Here is a 20,727-nt window from a genome sequence, read left to right as displayed (position 1 = left end):
CTCTTTAGATCATAATTGCTCATTTTTTTATAAATTACGGTTTCATATTTTTAATTTTATAATTTCTGCATGCCATCTTACCAGATTTAAACTGATGATCTATAATCCGGAAAAATCGATAATCCGGAATCGCCGAAGTCCCGACGAGTCCGGATTAAAGACTTTTGACTGTATGCACAAGAAAGTAGAAAATTATGATAAACATACTCAAGAATATAAAAATTAAGGATGACAAATTTAAATCTGCAAATCACACAAATTAAAAAAAAAACACAGTTCCTTTTTTTTTTTTTTTTTTCATAACTCAACACCTTTAAATTCTAACCCTCCCTCAATATTCAAAGAAAGGCTAAAGAGTTTAACATTTTTTAAATATTAATTGTGCTGTTTCCGAACAGAAGTGTTAATTCAAAAATTAAATACAGCTATAGCAATTTTATGGGTACATGGATAACCAGCACCCACTCGTAAAAGTTTTGAATGTACCACTACTTCGATATAATTTTATTCAAAATCTTTGCCAAACTAAGGTTGCTTTTTCTTTCCTTAATTGATGCATGTCTTTTTCATTTGAAATGCAGGCATATTTTCAAAAACTATATTCTTATATTTATTTACAACTCACACATTTTAAATTTTACTTTAATTAACTTAATATTACTATAGGCACATGAAGGATTCAAGAAATTTGAGATTCAAGAGATCAGAGAAACTTTTAGGATTTGCATTCAAGTAAATTAAGGATTTGACCTATTCAAGCAAATATTAATACGATTAAATGAGTCTGAATCCACAGTACTCAGATATATGTTGTTTAAATTATTATTGTTTCAAACTAATAATGTAAATAATACTGTACTATGAAAAAAATGAGCTATGAAAAGCCAAGTTATATCTGATCATTTGTCAGTTATCAATTACTTAGTAAAAAAGATATTACTTTTTTGCAGCTAATGATCAGAATATAATCCAGCATTAAGAAAATCATCAAAAGGATAAGTCCTGAAATTTATTGAAACCTTATATTGATAAATTTAACACTGTCAAAACACTCTTAAGTATATATAAAAAGCAGTTAAACTCAAGAATTTAAACAGTACTCTTAGGGAAGATTTTGTATAAACAATTTTTGAAAAATGCAGAAAACAATTTTTTCAATATTCCTAACACAGATTCCTTTAAATTCAAAAGACAGATCAAGGTCTTATACAAGTATCCATCTGAATTCTGGATATTCATTATGTTTTCCTGCCTTCAGAAATTTGGCACAATTAACAAATATCAGTAAAAGTATATGAATACCCCTTGGCGAAAATTGGCGATTTTTGGTGGTACATGGATACCAAGTTTGCGATTTAATCGCCGCTACCACAAAGCCAAAATAGCAAGTCAAAGAATTGCACAAACTTGGTATCCATGTACACATTGACCTATTTTCACTTAAAAAAACATCACAGAATTGCACAAACTAGGCACAGCACACTCCCTTGACTTTATCCATGAACATGTCAACCTATTTTCACTTAAAAAAAATTAGAAAATTGCACACTCCCTTGACTTTGTCCATGTACGCATTGATATATTTTCACCTAAAAAGTCAAAGGAGCACCCAGTTCTAGGTAAAAGTATATTTACAGAACATTCAACTACTCAGGTTACCATAAATAAAACAACTTGCCGATAAATGAAACAACAACTTCACAGTAATACAAGGGGTACCCTTCAGTCTACTCTAACCCAAATATCAGGTAAACATAAAAAATACATTTTCATTTTGAAATCAGTACACAAAGTAAACTTCTTTCAACCCACATACATAAGAAGGAGAAAATAAAATTTTCCATTTTTATTGGGTGTTTCTTCTATTCCGCATGTAACTAAACCGAGATGCCTGGTGAAAACATCAAAATATTTTTGCTCCTTGTTTAAAAAAACAAAAAGAGAGAGAGAGAAAGAAAAGCAAAACTGCACCAGAGAAAAAAGATTTTAAAAAAAGAGGGAGAGAGATCAAATATTTCTATAAAATTAAAGACAATTCTCAGTAAGATTTTGTTCAATTGTTTTAAAATTAATCTATTTTTTAAACAAAATGCCCTTACTTTATGAAAAAAATTGGTTGCTGGTGGACTTACTTATATGGATGAAAAGCTCAGGACTTCAGTATAAGGTGACAAATCAATATTAATTTTTATTGTAATATTGTTAAGAATAGCAAATCAGTATCAGTTTTAAACTAAATATTTTAGTTGTAAAACAGTTTAGGGATATCTTTTCAGAATACATAATTTTTCAGATCTTCATGCATACTTAACGTTCTTTTCTGATAAGCCAGAAAATAACAAAAATAGGTTGATCTTTACAATATGGTAACTGGTAGTTTGGCGACATTTTGGAGGCGATAAAGGTTACTACCTGGGACTTTGGTAATAATGTGAGCAGTACTCAGTTCCGATTACGCATTATTTTGTGTGAGGGAAATGAGAGATCATGGGATATGTCATGTGATATTAATGGACGAATTACGGTTCTTTAATCGGAAAAGGGGGGAAATCGGGAAAAAATCTGGAAATTTTGTATTTGGCTTTATTCTGTGTTGTGTGAAACAGTGTTGGTTAATTTTTGGAACCCATGGCCGTAACTAAAGTGAATTCGAAATGGGTATTTAGTGGTATTGAAAAGGGTAGTAATAAATGTTTGTTTAAGGTTGTGCGAGATAGAAATAAAGATGTTTTATTAAGTTATTTATTTTACCTGGTACCTTGCTGTGAAACATAAGTATGATTTTAAAGATCCTGAAACAGAAAGAAGAAAAGTTTATCGGACACGTAATCAAGATTCTGCAGAAGATTAGGTAAGTTAGTATTTTTAATTATTTGAGGATATTATTTTTATGCATTGTTCTAAATGTAAGGTGGAAAGGAATTTGGTATTATTGGGAAAATTGTTATTAGCAATGATTTAGTTTAAAGTAATTAGGATTGTAAGGTAATTTTTATTAATTTAATGTATGTGCTCATTTATATTTTAAGTAGTATTTTTGAATTTAATTATATTTTAATGAAATGATAGTTATTTTGTGAATTTTATGTTTGTAGGAATTTGGTATACGTTTTAGTTGAAGTAAACGTGCATGGAAATAATTTAAATATCTGACACTAAGTATTTGTAATGGTTGCGGTATGAATTCATTGGTGACGTTTATAATATAATAGATGATTTAGAGGTAAAAGTTTTTAGATATTTTATTTATTTTATATGTGGAAATGTTCATATTTGGAAAGGGTAAATACTTTTTCGCGATCAGGTAATTTCACATATGTTCTTTTTACCAGGTTTAAAGATTCAGAAAATTGTCATGTATTTTCGTGAAATTTTTCTAATTTATGAGAAAAAAGCAGTGTACATGGATATAGTGAAGAGTGTGCGCAATGCCATTTTTGTGCAATTCTGGGATGTTTTTTTAAGTAAAAATAAGTCGACGTGTACATGGTTTAGTGATATTTTAATTAAATGATAGTTATTTTGTGAATTTTATGTTTGTAAGAATTTGGTATACGTTTAAGTTGAAGTAAACGTGCATGGAAATAATTTAAATATTTGATACTAACTATTTGTAATGCTTGCGGTATGAATTTGTTGGTGACGTGTATAATGTAATAGATGATTTAGAGGTAAAAGTTTTTGGATATTTTATTTATTTTATATGTGGAAATGTTCATATTTGGAAAGGGTAAATACTTTTTCGCGATCAGGTAATTTCATATATGTTCTTTTTAGCGGGTTTAAAGATTCAGAAAATTGTCATGTATTTTCGTGAAATTTTTCTAATTTATGAGAAAAAAGCAGTGTACATGGATATAGTGAAGAGTGTGCGCAATGCCATTTTTGTGCAATTCTGGGATGTTTTTTTAAGTAAAAATAAGTCGGCATGTACATGGTTTATGTGTATGTGTTATTTTGAAAAACGCGTAAGGAGTATGGTATTGTGCACTTTTTCCCAATTTTGCAGTGAATATTTGTCATGATTAAGCAGTTTTGTTTGATAAAATTTCTAGCATAAGTGTAATTCGGCTAGTAGATTGTTGGAAGAAGTGTTCAGTAGATAAAAAGAAAAGAAACATGTCTTTACTTCGTGAAGACAAAATGGCGGCGGGGAGAAAAAAATAGAGGGTTGTTGTAGGAGAGTTGGTTGCCAAATTTTCGCCAAGTTACCATAATGTAAAGATCAACCCAAAAATATAACAAGGGCTATAAATAAGTTACAAAGCTAAGAAAATGAGAAAGCAATGCACAGCATATACTGTTATCAAATAAAAAAAAATTCCCACTCTTGGCGAGCACGTGTAATTAAATAGAACATAATGCATATAACATAATGCAAAGCTGCAAATTATAACATAATGCAAAGCTGCAAATTATCTTCCTTGCGAACAAACGAATGAGAACAACAAATAAAAGAATTTTTCCCCTTGAGCTTTCTGTTTATTAAGAATGGAAATATATTTATCCAGATTGCAGTTTCTAGAAAATAAAACTTTTTACATATTAAGTCCAGAAAAAACATTTTTTTTAATAATTTCTATCAGTTACTGCTATGCGTATGTCTATATTTTGAGATTCTGCTTACAAAATTACCCAAATTTCCAATTAGTTTGAATTTCTTGAAATTTTTAGCACTGAAACTTGAAATGGCTATTCATTTATATATATATATATATATATATAATAATTTATTTCCTAAACAGTATTGATTAATTGATTATATTATCTCCTAAGTTTAATTAAAGTAGAATTATTTTAAAAGTGTGCATCCATACTGGTAAGTTATATTTTGAAAGATGTTTTGAAGTAATTTGAAAGCAAAATGTTAATAATGTTTTAACGGGGACTGGAGTACTATTGATACACAAACATTACATACCGGGTTATACTAAATTGTTTTTACAAATTAAGAGGGTTGATAGTACTCATCCAGATGAGCAATAATTACAATGGAACATCGCGTCACATTCAACTTTGAGAGGCATAAAAGAAGAATACTAGAATTCGAACCTGAACTTACAACAGTGTTGGGAGAGCGAATGAACAAGACCAAAAGTTGCACAATCAATTTAATGAAAAACTCACAGAGCATGCACAAAATGGATTAAACCAAAAACTTGGCTTTCGAGTGTTAATTCGAGCTCAGACTTTAATGGAAAATACTCAAATGCACATTTTTGGTTGGCAAGGTCTCAGCCTCGCAAACAATTCCAACAAGTTAATTATCTAATTAAGGGCTGAATATTGTCAACCAATGCCAACTTCTGCTGTATGCCGAGATTAGCTTTAAAAGTTCATGCTGTGTTCCAGCTGTCAGAACTTCGTGTATCATAGAATAAGCAGCAGCACATAGAATGTCAAGCAGAATGAGTGCAGCACAGTAAGTACAGGAGGACAGGATAGAAGATGGCGAAGAGAAAAAAACGGCTATCTTGATACTAGATATCAAGGTAGCAGGTTTTTCCTGCTAATAGATAATTTCCCCATAATAATTTAGATAGTTAACTTGTTGCAGTCATTTGTGAGGTTGAAACCTTGACAACCAAAGATGTGCATTCCAGTGATTGCCATTAAAGTCTGTGCTCGAATTAACACTCGAAAGCCAAGTTTTTAGTTTTATCCATTTTGTGCCCGCTCTGCGAGTTTTTCACTAAACTGATTGTGTAACTTTTGGTCTCGTTCCTTCGCTCTTTTAACAGTTGTAAGTTCATGTTGGAATTCTAATATTCTTCTTTTCTGTCTCTCAGAGTGGAATGCGACCCTGTGTTCTATAGTAATTATTGCTCTTCTGGATGAGTACTATCACCCTTCTTAATTCGTAAAATCAGTTTAGAATCATCCTGTATATAGATAATGTAATTAATTGGAAACACATTAAAACACAAAAGTAGCATTTTTAAAATTTTTTTCTCTTCTTACCCATAGGTATTCTACATACTACTTTAACTTATATCAAAAGAAAGAGATGTATATTTTCTGAAATGAATAGTGGAAGGGAAGTATTATGCAAAACTTGATTTTTACCAGCATTTAATAACTTTACTCAATGATTCTAAGATATGTAGTTTCGAAGTGCTTCTCAATAAGTGGCACTCACGATCAGTCAGCCATTTCTACTAATAAAAATGCATTCTGTATTCCATTTAGGAACATTTAATTCTGGAGAGTAGTACACTGTACTACTCTCCAGTACTCCAATGCACAGTACTACTCTCCAGTAGAGGAGTACACAAAGCTGTCTTAGCAGCATTATGGTCCTTGGGCAAACCAGTGAGCTGCAACTGCCATGATAAATGTTTTTATTTATGGTAAGTCAGTCAATTGACATACACAAATAAGCTCCCTGGGCAAGTGCTTAACAAGTCCATGTATTAATATGACAATTAAACCATGTATTTTGGATTCGTTTATCATTTTACTATCAGGCAACATTTTTTTTTTATAATCTGAGAGATTAAATTTCAGTAAAACATAAATGTGGGGGTTAACTAATGTGGGGGTTTTACTAAAAGAGAATAAAAATTATGAGCTTTATACTGTGATATTGTGCTATACAAATTACAGTAAACACTTCTGAAACTTATGAAATTTCACATGACAATTGAATTAAAACTTTCATAATCAAAACTTTATAAAAATAACTATTTAAAATAGCCACCAAAAATAATACGTCCCTGCATTACCTTAAGAAATTTTACAAAACTCGAGAAATACTGATTTACACCTAATATTACAATAAAGTCTCATTTCAGACAAACAACCCCCAAAATCTAAAGATCCATAAAAAACAAACAAAAATTTATGGGCGGTGACTACCAGCAAGAAATACATGAATTTATAATCATACCTAATAAACAGAAATATCTGCAATCAAACTAAAAGTGAAACATGCAAATGCTTCAAGCAAATAAGGAAGCAACAGAAGAAAAGGAACTGTGACTGAAATCTGTGTCTTAGAAATTAATCCTGATGATTTTCCTAACATTAACCAACTACAATCACTACAGCAAAAATAAGCCATTGAAACGATTTTTTTTTTTTTTTTTTTGCAAGCTCTTTACCACAAATAATACCTAAGATAAGTATCTAATTATCATGCATGTTCAAGTTAATTTCAAAATCAACAAGGCCTTCAATCACCTTTGTTTCGTAAACTTTCATTATCCTCCCTGTGATACTCGACTTGGAAAGCGCGGCAAAATACATACATGACAGATTGACAAACCAAATAAACATATTTTTTTCCTTTTTTTGCATCCGCTAAATCTTTCCACCCACAGAGTGAAAATTCAAATAAAGCTGCGAATGGAAAAAAGCGTAGGAAACGGCAATCTGCTTGAGATCAAAAATAATTTTGAAGCACGTGATACGACCAAGCGCCGAACAAATAACAGAAAGTAAGGCTTCAGGATATTAAAGCCGAAATGTTAATATGTATGCAACCATTTTGCCCTGTGAGCACAGGGCAAAATGAGGGCAAAATGGACAGGATGTCTCATGAGCCCACACATACATTCTATTAACTCTTTGAAGGCCAAAACGCCTGAGACAGCCTTTTATTCAGAAGCCTACAAGCTCTCGAAACAGCCGAGATTGCGATGTTGTGTTCTTCTCTCCCCCTAAGGTATGCAATAGCAGGTGCAGTTTTCCCAAATGCATTGTATGATTTATTGCAGACAGCTTGTCCTAAAAAGATTTATTTGTAGTTTCTTATCTTTAGATTGCGTGTGACATTTGAAATTGCCACACCTCTTTGTGCGTTAATGGACGGGAGGAGAGGAAATTCCTGGGAATCTCGAAATGCATTTCGGACGTTTCGGTATTTTAAGTGACTGGTTAGCGATGCGTTTGTAAACTGGTTTGTCTGGGACGGGCGGCTAAAACCCGCCGGGAACTGAAGAAATTCAACCAATCAGAATAAGCTACCGCCGGAGGCTGCTTTTGGCGACCAATTTTTATGCCAGCAATCGAAGGGTTTGTTTTGGATTTATTTTCCGCTCATATTCCTCTTTTGATTACGTCTTTTTCGCATCAATTTATAATAGTTTTCTAACTTTTATTGCTATAAAAGACAATGTAGTGAATACGGAAAATTCGGTGGATTATATCACGTGAAATGTATAATAAAATTTCTAGCCTGTTCCCGCAAAAAAAGGTGTACGGTGTTGTATCGCAAAAGTTTTATGCTAAATTGGACATTTCACTTTATTTTGTGGCATTGAAAATTACAGAAAGAATTTATTTTTTGATCATCAAGAAAAAAATGCACATAAAAAAGGCTTATTAATTTGGCCTGTGCAGAAGAAGTGTTGCTTTTTTCTTTCTTTATATATATATATAAGTATTTATTAGGTACTTAAATTTAGCCAACAAAGCCACATGCAGAACATATATATATATATATATTAGAAGATTCCTAAATAATAATAAACAATTTGATTGAACTTTTTCTAAAATGCCTTACGTTTTTGTGTGATATTTGATTTTTAAGAAATGTAGCACGTTGAATAAATTGATAGTAAAAATCTCAAATGTACTGTATTTTTGAAAAGGTTAATATGAAATTTTATTAAAGTGTTTTGTTTATCTAATAAAATCTGGAATTCTTTCCCAATTTCAAAAGAAGGATGTGTGAAAGATTAATGCATGTAACAAATAGATTTTTAGAAAAATTGTCATTAGCATAACATGAGGAGTGTAAAATGGGAGGATCTTTATAATGTAATATAATGCAGTTGATAATCATCTGAAAAAGAGCCCATGAATGGTAAGACTGCTGAACATTGATAGTTAGGTTTATATCCTAACTATATATTTGGACACCTTTTGCTTAGTTTATCTTGTCTGATGATCTGTATAAAATGGTAAATGAAAAACAAAGTATTTGTACCCAATATTAAGTCTGATCTGCAAACAAGATTACTGTGGCTGCGGAAAGCGACATGCCAGTGAAATATATGTGTCGTGTAGATATTACACAAAATACATCAGCTAGAGTACTCTTATCAAGCAGTATGGGGACAGGTACCATATAACCAAGTATGTACATATCAAACATTTGTAATTATGTATTTTAAAGTTATAGGCTTCCAATACAATTAGAATTTATATTTCTGTAATACTTATGAGTCTTCTCTGAAACATACTTATTTTGCTTAAATCTACTTCCAAAGTACTTTATTTTGATACAACCCATGGTTTAGAAAAATTAATGTTTCTGACATTCAAGAGCAGATAAAAGTCATACTTAACTGACAAAAACATATAAAATTAAAGTAAGGCAAAAATAGCAGCTTAACATAAAATCTTGTGTCAGTTTTAAGAAATAACTGACGTAGGTCCCTCTTCTTCAATAAAAATGAAAAAAGGTTTTTATTCCTGGCCTTTTGAAGAACACATATAACACTCAAAATTAATAAGAATTATACAAATTCTGCATCATTCTAAGCCTTCTTGATTTATTTTAATCTTGAAATTCATGACCTGACAAATTTTGTGACAACTATATATTTTTGAGAACCTGGGACCACAGGTGGATTTGTTCGAACAACATTCCAAGTTCTTCGATTACATGCTCGAAATGACTCTGCATGAAAAATTTAAAAATTAAATTCGTCAAAAGCTTTAGAAAGTGAAATCTAATGCACTCAGTAAATTTGTTTTTTCTGTGTGAGGAAATCAGCTTTTTCATTACCATCAGTTCTACAATGGAAATGAGCCTGCTTGGCAATTAGTCTGAGTTGAAAGTGTCTTGAAATTTCTAAAGATGTCTGCAAATATAGCTTTGATATATATACAAGTGAAATCTATTTAGCCTATTCTTAGTATCAGTAATATTAGGTATTTGCAACATTAAATGGGGTACAAAAAGTCCATTATGATATCTTCAGTGATGAAATGTACGAAGTTTGCACGCATCCTTTGCTCAATTTGTCCTTTGTTCTTTTTGTTTGCTTATTACTTATTCCAGGGAAAAACATCTTGCATGTTGTAACCGTACTTTAACATACGTTAAATTTTACATTAAAACATGAAATATAAATAAATTATTTTAGGATTTCCATCGAGATGGTTTTAACATGAAAACTGCATAATGGAATTCCTAATAGTGTAAAGGAAGGTATAGTTATTATGAAGACTATTAGTATTAATAGAGGTGAAGCTAAGCAGGCTTTAAGCTTAACGAAAAGTGTTTCCATAAGACCTTCTTTGACTCACATGAAGTTTTAGATTTAAAAACAATGCTAAATGGGGAAACCTTTAGCAGAATAGAAACTTTTTGAAAAATCTCTGCTAGTTCTTAAAACCTTACAAATGATCAACTGATGTGAGAAGAAAAGTGAGGGGCAACTTCTGGCACAAATTGTGCACATCATGAAATTTATTTGCTATTTTATGTAATTTCCATGATATTTCTTATTTAATTTTTTTTTTCATGCACAGTTACTATTTGTTTTCCGTTTTTGTAAAAATTAAAACATTTAAAAATTAAACATAATTTGGTATTTTGAATTTTATAAAATAAAGTGTGCGCTCTTTGTTAATATTTTAATAGCTCATCACTAGATATTTTAATCAAAATTTTATCTAGGTTGATAAATTACAATTTAATATATATTGCTCAAAATATCAGATTATGTAGCATAATATGAATATTTTTTAATAAATTTTTAAACTCTGTAAATTTTCTTTTTTAATACTATATTTTAAAATATTTTTTGTGCATGGATCATATGGATAATCACAAAATATAACTTGAAGTTCAAAATTTCAAGTGTTTGTTTTCTATGTATAAGTAAGTTGTTTTTATCAATTTAACACTTCATCAGTCATTTCTTAACATATTCAATATAGCATTGGTCCCTAGGAACCAATCTTAAACCAAGCAAAATAGAATTGTTATTTAACATGTTAGATATTAGGAAGATATAACATTAATGTAAACCATTGTAAAACAATAAATGATTATTACTAATTATTGTAACTAAATGCACACTTATACTCAGATACCACCCATTTGTCTTAAAGCCGTTTTTTGACTCTTATACAACACTGGTATAATAAACTGAATGATGTTAATTTATTAAATCTGCTTGGAGAATAACAATTATAAACAGAGTCCTTTGTGTGCAGTTATTCTGCTACTAGGAACAATTATTCCAGATGAAAAAAAAAAAAAAAAAAAAATGAAGTTCCCCAATCAGTTTGAATATAAAGAATAAATTATGATATGTCATGTAATGATAACTTCATCCAAAGATTCTGGAGCAGACTACAGTGAGAAACTTTCTATAAAATGGTCACAAAATTTTCACACTGAGAAAAATTATTACTATCTTCCATAATTAGTATTCATCATTAGACTTAGACTTAGACTCTATAACTGACCGAGCTATTGCGAAGAGCAATGTTGCCGGTTCCAAAATTAAATCCCAAGGGCGCTTGACATAAATAAATCCGGACGTGGCAGTCGAGTGGATAAGACTAAGAAGCACTAATAGTTTGAACACTGGTGGACAGGCTAGCTGCATGGGATATTTCTCTTGTGCCGCATAAACAGAAGTCATATTCTTTTAAACATATACTTCATGAAAGTCTTCTACCCTTAAGAAGATACTGTTTTCCTGCTTTGCAATAATGAATTAAATAAATTACTACCATTGATACAGAACTTTTTTTAAAAAAGAAAGAAAACACTTATACAATCTCTTACCAATTGAAATATTTTTATGCGTGCTCTAATATGTGTAATACAGAATTGTGAAAATTCACCACAATTCCACAATGAGAAATGATAGCAAATTATAGGAACATAGGCAGCAGATGTGTAGACTACAATATACAATTTGTTGCTCTTTACAAAATAAAAATTAGAGGCATCCAATGGTGATAGCTGTTGTTGGAATATTTTATTTGTACAGAAAAAGAAAATGCTTTGGATTTCAAGAAAACTTATACAGAATTTCTGCTAGGGATTAATACATGACATCTGAAATCATAAGCAAGGGGAATTAAAATTGCAGCTTCAAGACTGTGTGATTTCCTAAAATATAATTACAAACCTAATGAAGGTGATAAATTACTGCATATTATTCAGAAAAGTCTTGGCAATGAAAGAAAATAATGTACATAGTAACGCATACAGTGTAATATAAAGTGTAAAATACCCCACAGATTCATCATGAATAAAAATTACTTGATTGTGCTAATGTTCCAAGACTTTAAAAATTACATCTTTATTTTTACATAACACAATGAAATGAAACAGAATTATTTCGATGGAGAATAATGCATAAACAAGTTTCATGTTAATTTTTTCAATTATTTTTTTTCTTTTGGGAGTTACTGGGTTACCTGATTATTGGTCACTGGCTTACTTGGGTTATTTTATGAGTTATTCCACATCAGCATTTTAATATACAGATTCTCTGAATAATCATTGTATTTTCTATATTTCAGTAGGAGCTTTTGTTAATGTGATTTTTGCCTACGGAAAAATATACAAAAGAGAAATTTCTAAAAGTTTTAAAAGTAGTTTAAATAATAATAAAAAAAAGACACATTCTTAAAATATTTTTCTTTGTTGAATTTCACGATGTTTAGAGTACATGAAATAATATGAACCTAGATATCACCAAGCATTTTCAAATACACAAAGAGCCCAGAAATTTCACAGTAAGTAATTTTTATCAATTATTATTTTTACCCTTTATTTAAAAGTAAAGAAAAGTTATTGGGTATCGAGTTAGCAAATTGAGTGGAATAAAAAGTTGTATTTGTTTTCGAAATTGAGATTTACATACTTCACTTATCGCTTCTACAGTAAATTAAATATTAAATCATATCGGCAACACAAAATAACCAAAACAAATGAACTACTTCTACCCAAGAAATACGAACAAGTTACCATAACATTAACAACTGCTTTCTTGTAAACCAGTTTTGCACAAAAATTGCGTTTGGCGATCGGAAAATGACGCCAAAAGTTCCTGGCGCAACGGTTGTCTCTGATTGGTTGAATTTCTCCAGTTCCCGGCGGGTTTTAGCCGCCCGTTTGTCTGGGAGGTTTGGGAATAGACATAAAATACTGTTGCCAACGTTTCGTCTCTTCGTTTAGAAGTTCCGGAGAGGGTAAATCATCTTTATATATCACCTTCAACTCGTTTACAGCAATTTCATTTACGCGATCAGAGCAAACTTATAGTTATATGCAAAACAGGGATGATACAGTCTTTCCCATATTTGAAAATTGAGATTTTAAATGGAAAATGAGATGGTAAAGTGAAGGGATTGTTAAAATAGTTTTATAATAATTAAGTACAGAATCACAATGAGCATTATTTCGATAGACATGTTTTCGAATGATGCATGGCAGTTTAAGCTCTACATCTAATTTTTTACACTTCTGAACATCATGATCAAATATATTCTCAAAACTCTTTTCTACATTTTCATGATCAGAAATATAAAACTCAGTTATTTCCTGGACCATGTTACGGGCTTCCACAATAGCAACAGCTCGTCCCTGAAGTTTAACTGTAATTCCCTCTAAATGAGATACTAGATAATGATATGCTGTTATGAATGCTACAATGAAAGTAGATGAAATGTTTGAATTCAGCAGAACTATAGCGTGTCGCTTACATTGAGCACTTCGCACTTCATTCATTATAAACACATAGGCATCTGGTTTGGTTGAGTAACACAATGTGCCCCAGTGCTTCAATTATATCGAAAACGCTTTGATGACTTAAGTACGCCTTATACCGCATGGCCCATCTTGTTCGGCAAAGGTCTAATATTATTTTCGTCGACCTAAATCATATGGGGAGACTCAATTACATGGAATTAATGTAACCAAAAAATGCAAATTTATTAGCCACCAAAACGTAAGACACCATAAGGTACAAATGGACTTGTATTTAAAATTAGCCGTTTAATAATATTAGGCAGAAGAGCAAATATATTCATAACAGCATAAGAAGAATACTGAAAACACCGTTCAAAACTTATTTGTATGATAAATTCATTTCACAATTTTTATCTCAATATAAGTAATAATACTTTTAATTTAAAACAACAATTTGGATACAAATAAAAACGGATTTCATGCAGTGCTTTATCTGAAAGATAAGGGTTAACGATTGCTAAGCTACAGAATACAATTTTACGCTTTTTATGTTCTAGTCAATACCCTGAGGGATATACAATTTTTCTATTAGCAATCTTCATTTAAACGATTTATTAGAATTTATTATTTAAATGCAAAATTTAATTATTTTATCTGTATTATTCAACTATTTTATCTTTGTGAAATTTGAATGCATTAAAACGATAATCTTTTATTACAGACCATTTTGATCTGCTAAGTAAATATTCTTCTTTTAGAGATTATTATTATTAATACTTTTATAGATGGTCTTTCTAAGGAAGATGGTCACCATAAGAGGATGCTTAGTATTTAATTTTTTTTTCTAAAACAGAAAATGGAACATATATTTTCCCTTTGATAAATAGTATTCGAATATGTGGATATATACCTGGAAATAATATAATAACTTACAAAAAATGATTGCCTTCTGTTGCTTTTTATTTATTTACTTTTATTTCATTGGAATAATCATTTAAATATAAAACTATTTTTAAACTTTTATTTTAATTGTGAATTTATTAGTTTATGGATTAGAAACGTTAGTTTAGAATTAGTTTATGGATTAAAAGTGTGAGTTTATTAGTTAATGGATTAATTTGACTTGTAGCTTATGAAATGAAAGTTTCGTAAAAATGGAAGCTTCAATAATACTTTAGATATGCTCGATCACATTTAAATTTTTCATGATTTCATAATCTATAAGTCAAATTACATATCGACTCTATCCCCCATAACACAAGACATCCTCAGGATATCCTATTTAAGTCGCAATCTCCCGGGAAGCAGTTAGGATATCCTGAGGATGTTGATTCTCAGATATCCTGAGGACTTCTTAAGTCAACATCCTGAGGATATCCTATTCAAGTCTCAATGTCCCGGGATATATGAAGATCTCCTCAGGATGTTGATTTTCAGATATCCTGAGGACATCGTAAATCAACATCTTAAGGATGTCCTGTTCAAGTCGTAATGTCCCGGGATATATGAAGATCTCCTGAGAATGTTGTTTCTCAGATATCTTTAGTACTTACTTTTTATGGAAGCTCATATCTGAAAATATTAAAGTAACCTTGTACCACACGCAAGTCATGTTATAAGAATCGAAATCTTACTCTATGGATTACCTATTCTGCATATGAAAATTTAATTGTTATGCTTACACTGGATTTCGTCTTGTATATGTTGGCTGTAAATATTAAGTAATAATATTTTCAAATTTTTGTTGTTGTTTCACAGTGCCTATTGATCAGAGAACTTTCTTATAAGTTATAGGCACGTGTTTTCATCCGTTTTTGAGTTTCATATTGAAAGTGTGTTTACGATTAAATTCTAATTGCTACATAATATATTTTGTAAACATTATTTTAGATACTTTTCTAATATCTTTGAACACAAATATTATGTACGTTACAGGTTAACTCAGAAAATCTTTTACGAAGACATTTATCCAATGAACAGATGGGTATGATGTGCATCCATGCCTTATATGGCAACTTGAGCCCTTCTGTACGGCAATCGGTCAATATAATCACTTACCCGTCTCTGAGGCACTAATCTGATATATCAAGTTATAAAAGTATTCTATTAAATTCATCGATAGTTCTTAGCATACAAATAACTATACTTTGAAACTGCATAAGAAAAAAAAAATACTTTTTGATCTGTTACACTATTATATTAGTAATGAATGATGTTTAGTGCTGTGCAGTAATATGTAACAATACTTTTTTTTTTTTTTAACAAACGAAATTTTAGTTTACAGACGCAGTTAAAAACTAGTCTGTACGAGGTTTAACTTGCTTTAATTTGAATTTATAAACAGAAGAATAATTTTATTGGGCTAAAAAATTCATTGCAGTTTCTTCGTTCATTTTCTGGTAAGTTCTTTAATAATGAGAATTAGTTTTTCAAAGCGACTGAGGTAAGAGGTAACTTATTTTTTACCTCTCTGTAATAGAAAAATAAGGTTTGAGAATGGGAAGAACTAACATTAAGTTCTTACTCTCCTCAAACCTCACTTTGCTACCTCTTTAACCATACAAATATTCGGTCTTTGCTAAACAAAGCGCGAAAAAAATATATCTAGCGCTCTGCAGTCTTATACGTTATGCTGACAATGCTACATAACTCCTCATAATTTAACAATAATTGCTGCTTTATTAATTTATTTGTAACATCCAGAAAATGCAGTAAACACGTTTCTTCAAGGTATATAACACAAAGTTAAATGTTGTTATGAAAACTCAAAATTAGATAACGAATTAAATAGATGTTCAAACTTTAAATTAAAATGATTTAATTTCTAAATTAAACGCGTTCTTTAAACTCAGCAGTTTTATTACTTTATTTTATACTATAAATAACAATTGAAGTTGAAAATCTTAAAGTTTTGATCATCATTATCATTGGTCGTAAAACTGCTTCTCAAATTTTCTTTGCTTTTGAGAAACCGAGCTCCGCTCAGAATGTAACACCTCTGAGCACTTTTTCTGTAGCCGATACCCCAAGAAGATTTCTCTTTTGTTAACCTGGCAGATTTATATGTCAGACCTTCCCTTCTTTTGTATCCCCCTACAAGGGAAACATCCCTTCACATCCCTTCCCCCTTCACAACAAAGTCGCAAAACGCCCCCAACGGTTTTAATTGCTTCGTAATAGTGATATCCTTGAAGAACGCCACAAAGTGGAAAGTACACGTACTTACTTTCTGATTTCCAGAATTCAGCTATTCTGCTAAACGTTAATAGCCGTCGTTCCAAATTCTCTTTCAGTTACGAACTGACTTGCTGACGCTTGCAAGCGTTACATTGACAGAGTGTGAAAAGTAAGTTTCTAAATGTTTCCTTTATTCTACAAAAATGATCAGAACTAAAAAAAAATTATCTCAGATATCTAAAAGACGGATTTACAGCAGAATAAATCAACCTATATTATCGGATTCGTCAGAAGATGAAGTAGTATTTAATTATGAAAAAGGACTGTGTCGAATTTTCGCGCTAGCGAATATTCTTTGAGTTCCATTTCAAACTGTGATTCGAAATATGAACTTTTATGTCTCAAGAAGAACTGACTGATGACGATTACCAAAACGATTATCCCATTTTAAGGAATATTCCAAATATAGGACTAATAAATATTCCGTTAGACTTTATGTCCCTTGTGTGCTTAGGAGTAGTACAAAAAAATGATTACTATTAGAATAGGCGGAGGCACCTTACAAGCACGATTACCACATAAAAATGTTGAACTATTTTTTTTTTAATGACCAGTTTTTAAAGCCTTATGTACCAATTGAATTAGTAAGAAAACCAAGGAACCAACTCTAAAAGAATTGAAACACTGGAAAGCTACAAAATACGGTCAATTTTTACTGTATACTAGCCCACTTATTTTTATTTTTATTTATTTATTTATTTTTTTTTTAATTTAACAAAAAGCTACATGATCATTTTTTACTACTTCATATTTCGATTAGACTCTTATGTAAAATACAGAATCAGACGACAATTTATGAATACGCACAGTCTCTATTAAAACTCTTCGTAGTAAATTTTGGGCTTTATTATGAAAAACAGTATATTGCTCATAATGTTCACGGCCTACTGCATATTTGCGAAGATGTAAAAATGTTTGGGCCGTTAGATAATTACAGTGCATTTAAATTTGAAAGCTATATATCTTCTATTAAAAAATTGATTAGAAAATCTTCCGCTCCATTACAGCAAATAGCAAGACGAACTCATGAACTGTTTAATCATATTGTAGCCATGAATAATGATTCAATCAACATAACCGACTGAAGTTCAGAATTTCAAAATTTACACACATCTGGTCCACTACTTAAAGGTTATTAAATGCTTAATTTTATTATTAAATTTTGAATACAAATTAACTGAAGTCAGAACTGAATTTGTAGAATAATTTAATTATGAATATATCGAAGAATTCAGTTTTGGGCTATTGAATGGTTAAAAATGATCGAAATATTTTTAATACTTTAAAGCAAAATTTTCTCTTATAATATTTTGTATTAATAATTCATTTCAAGTCTCTTGCTCAGTTTTAGATATATTTACAAATTATTAAATAAATTGAAATTCAAATTAGAAAATAAATTGTATAAATATTCTTAACATTTCTTATTTTTCCATAGTAACCACAGATGGAGGACCTGAGACTGTCTATGGAAAATAAGCAAGTTTCAGGTTATCACAACCCCTTCACACACTTTCACTGGAATATAAAGAAGATTTCTGGGGATATACTGGGATGTAACATTAAGCAGTTGAGAGTATGTATTTAAGAGGTTAAAGGGATATTGTAACTAGTATTTCAAATCCTGATAACATTCCATACGCTGTCGGTGGGACCTAGATAGGATGTCCTAAGGATATACTGGGATGTGACATTAAGCACTAGGGAGGATGAGTTTAGGAGGAAACTGGGTTATTACGGGATGTCCTGAAGATGTAGTAAGTAGGAGTTCATATCCTAATAACATCCCGCACGCTGTCAATGGGACTTAGTTAGGATGTCCTGAGGATATCCCGGGATGTGACATTAAGCACTCGGGAGGAGGTGTTTAGGAGGTTCGCGGGATATTCCGGGATGTCCTGAGGATGTGCGCATATCCCGCGAGCAACATCCTCGGGATATCCCAAGGATGTTTTTGTGCTATGTGGGATCTTTTTAATTGGCAGAAGCAGCACAGGTTAACTTATTTACAGTTGATTCTTCAATGTAAAAGAGTTAGAAAAAGGCCTTTGTACGTTTTCTCCCATCACTAAATCAACGATTCTCACATTTCTTAGAATTTTTAATAGAGCATAAGAGATTAAACAATTCAATTCTTGGATATAGGAGCAAGGAATATGTCCCAGCATTCAAATTGAGACATTATTATCAAATTTTAATCTAGTCATTCCTTTGTGATTAGTGTTGCTCTTCGAAGAAAAACTTCAAATAAGAATTAAAATAACTGTCCCCTTATTAATATCATATTAAAGAAAAATTTCTTATGAAAATTATTTCTTCTAACTGCGCAACTTTAAAAGCATTAACCCTTACGCGACGTTAAATACAGACTTATTCCGTGCTTTTCCCCATGATGCGCATGCGCAAAAGTATGGGTGTGTGTGTGTGTGATTATGGCAAAGCCTCGAGGGCTATCTGCCTAAGAGGAGTGATGCCTTCGTGGAGGACTTTCTAAGGGAAACTGGCTCGTATACACGTTACACATGGGGAAAACCACGAAAACGCCCATGCAGCCAGCCCGTTCGCGGAATTCGAACCTCGGACCGAACTACCAGTGTTCAGCGACTTTACCGCTCGGCCGCTGGTGGGCCCCGCAAAAGTATGGATTTACTTTAAATGCGTCATATTTGGCGCTTTATCTCAAAGAAAATACATTATATAAACTACATATAAACTTAGTACAGATCATTCATTCTCTCGGCAATGCTTTGCTCATTTTTCCTATATAATTGAAATTATATTATGTTTTATTATTATATAAACTACATATAAACTTAGTACAGATCATTCATTCTCTCGGCAATGCTTTGCTCATTTTTCCTATATAATTTAGCTTTTTTTAATTAATGTTAATTATTCTCATTTTTAGAGCCTTTAATCCAAAAAATTGTTTTAAAATTTCAGGCTGTTTATGTCATAGGACATAAAATTTCGTTTCGGAAAGAAAAATAGTGTAGAACATTAACAAAGTTTTGAAGATGCTAATTATTAATTTCTGGTTTTTTCCTCATAATGTGGTAAACGCATATGAGAATAAAGTGAATTAAAAAAAAAAGGAATCGTTTGCCTGAAAGAAAAAATTACTCATGTACTTAGTAAACTTGAGAAACCTTATTTTCAATCAAAATTTTATGTCAATATGTATGTAACAGTAAACCAAACAGAAACTATAAAATACATTCAGAAAGTAAATATGCATGATTTGTATGTTTAAATCAAAATATACTATATACATTTTGTATACATACATTTCTGAATGTGGTCCCAATAACAGAAGAGCACAACCCTGATTTCTATAAACACTGGAAATGTAGAACTCAAATTCAATATTAACTTTCCTCAATAAGTTGAACTTTACATTATTTGAATTTTTTAAACACTCTTTTTAGTTTCAGTTCATGAAAAACTCTATTTTTCTGTACAATTAAGCTTTTGATTGAAGATAATTTTGTCGTTTACTCTGATTTTTTTTTTCTAAAGACAAATTAATATAAGTATCCACACATATTTCCATAATATTTCATTCTTTATACATATATTGCACAACATCTGAAAGTGCAAAGAATAAGCTCTGTAAAGCAGAGTACTTTTTTAAAAATTTATAGTTTAAATTAAGGATTCCCAGCCTTTTTCTTCATTAACAGTTTTATATTTTTCTCTATAATATATAGCATACAACATAATATCAATAAAAATAGTTGCGCATACAATAGCTTAAAGATTATAGATGTAGATTAAGAATATGCATAACAGATTGGGAAAAAAATGATTTTTTTAGA

General features: G+C 30.8%; 1 protein-coding gene across 3 annotated transcripts in view; it reads right to left on the bottom strand.

Annotated features, from left to right (window-relative positions):
• LOC118188338 (uncharacterized) overlaps window positions 1-20,727 on the bottom strand; it is a 250,162-nt gene that overhangs the window by 155,155 nt on the left and 74,280 nt on the right. Inside the window, exon 1 of one of the 3 annotated variants that reach the window (XM_085807426.1) lies at window positions 12,846-12,864. The exons of 1 other annotated variant lie outside the window; for it this stretch is intronic. The gene's annotated coding sequence lies outside the window, so the exon portion shown is untranslated. Of the gene's footprint in view, window positions 1-7,182; window positions 7,331-12,845; window positions 12,865-20,727 lie in introns of those variants that run through there. One more of the 3 variants, XM_085807425.1, reaches the window with a different exon arrangement.

Source organism: Stegodyphus dumicola, chromosome X1 (genome assembly GCF_044657685.1).
Source record: "Stegodyphus dumicola isolate Sdum_Otavi_A_Nest chromosome X1, ASM4465768v1".
Classification (NCBI taxonomy): Eukaryota; Metazoa; Arthropoda; class Arachnida; order Araneae; family Eresidae; genus Stegodyphus; species Stegodyphus dumicola.
Note: the sequence above shows the minus strand (reverse complement) of the source record. Positions and strands in the feature narration are given on the sequence as shown.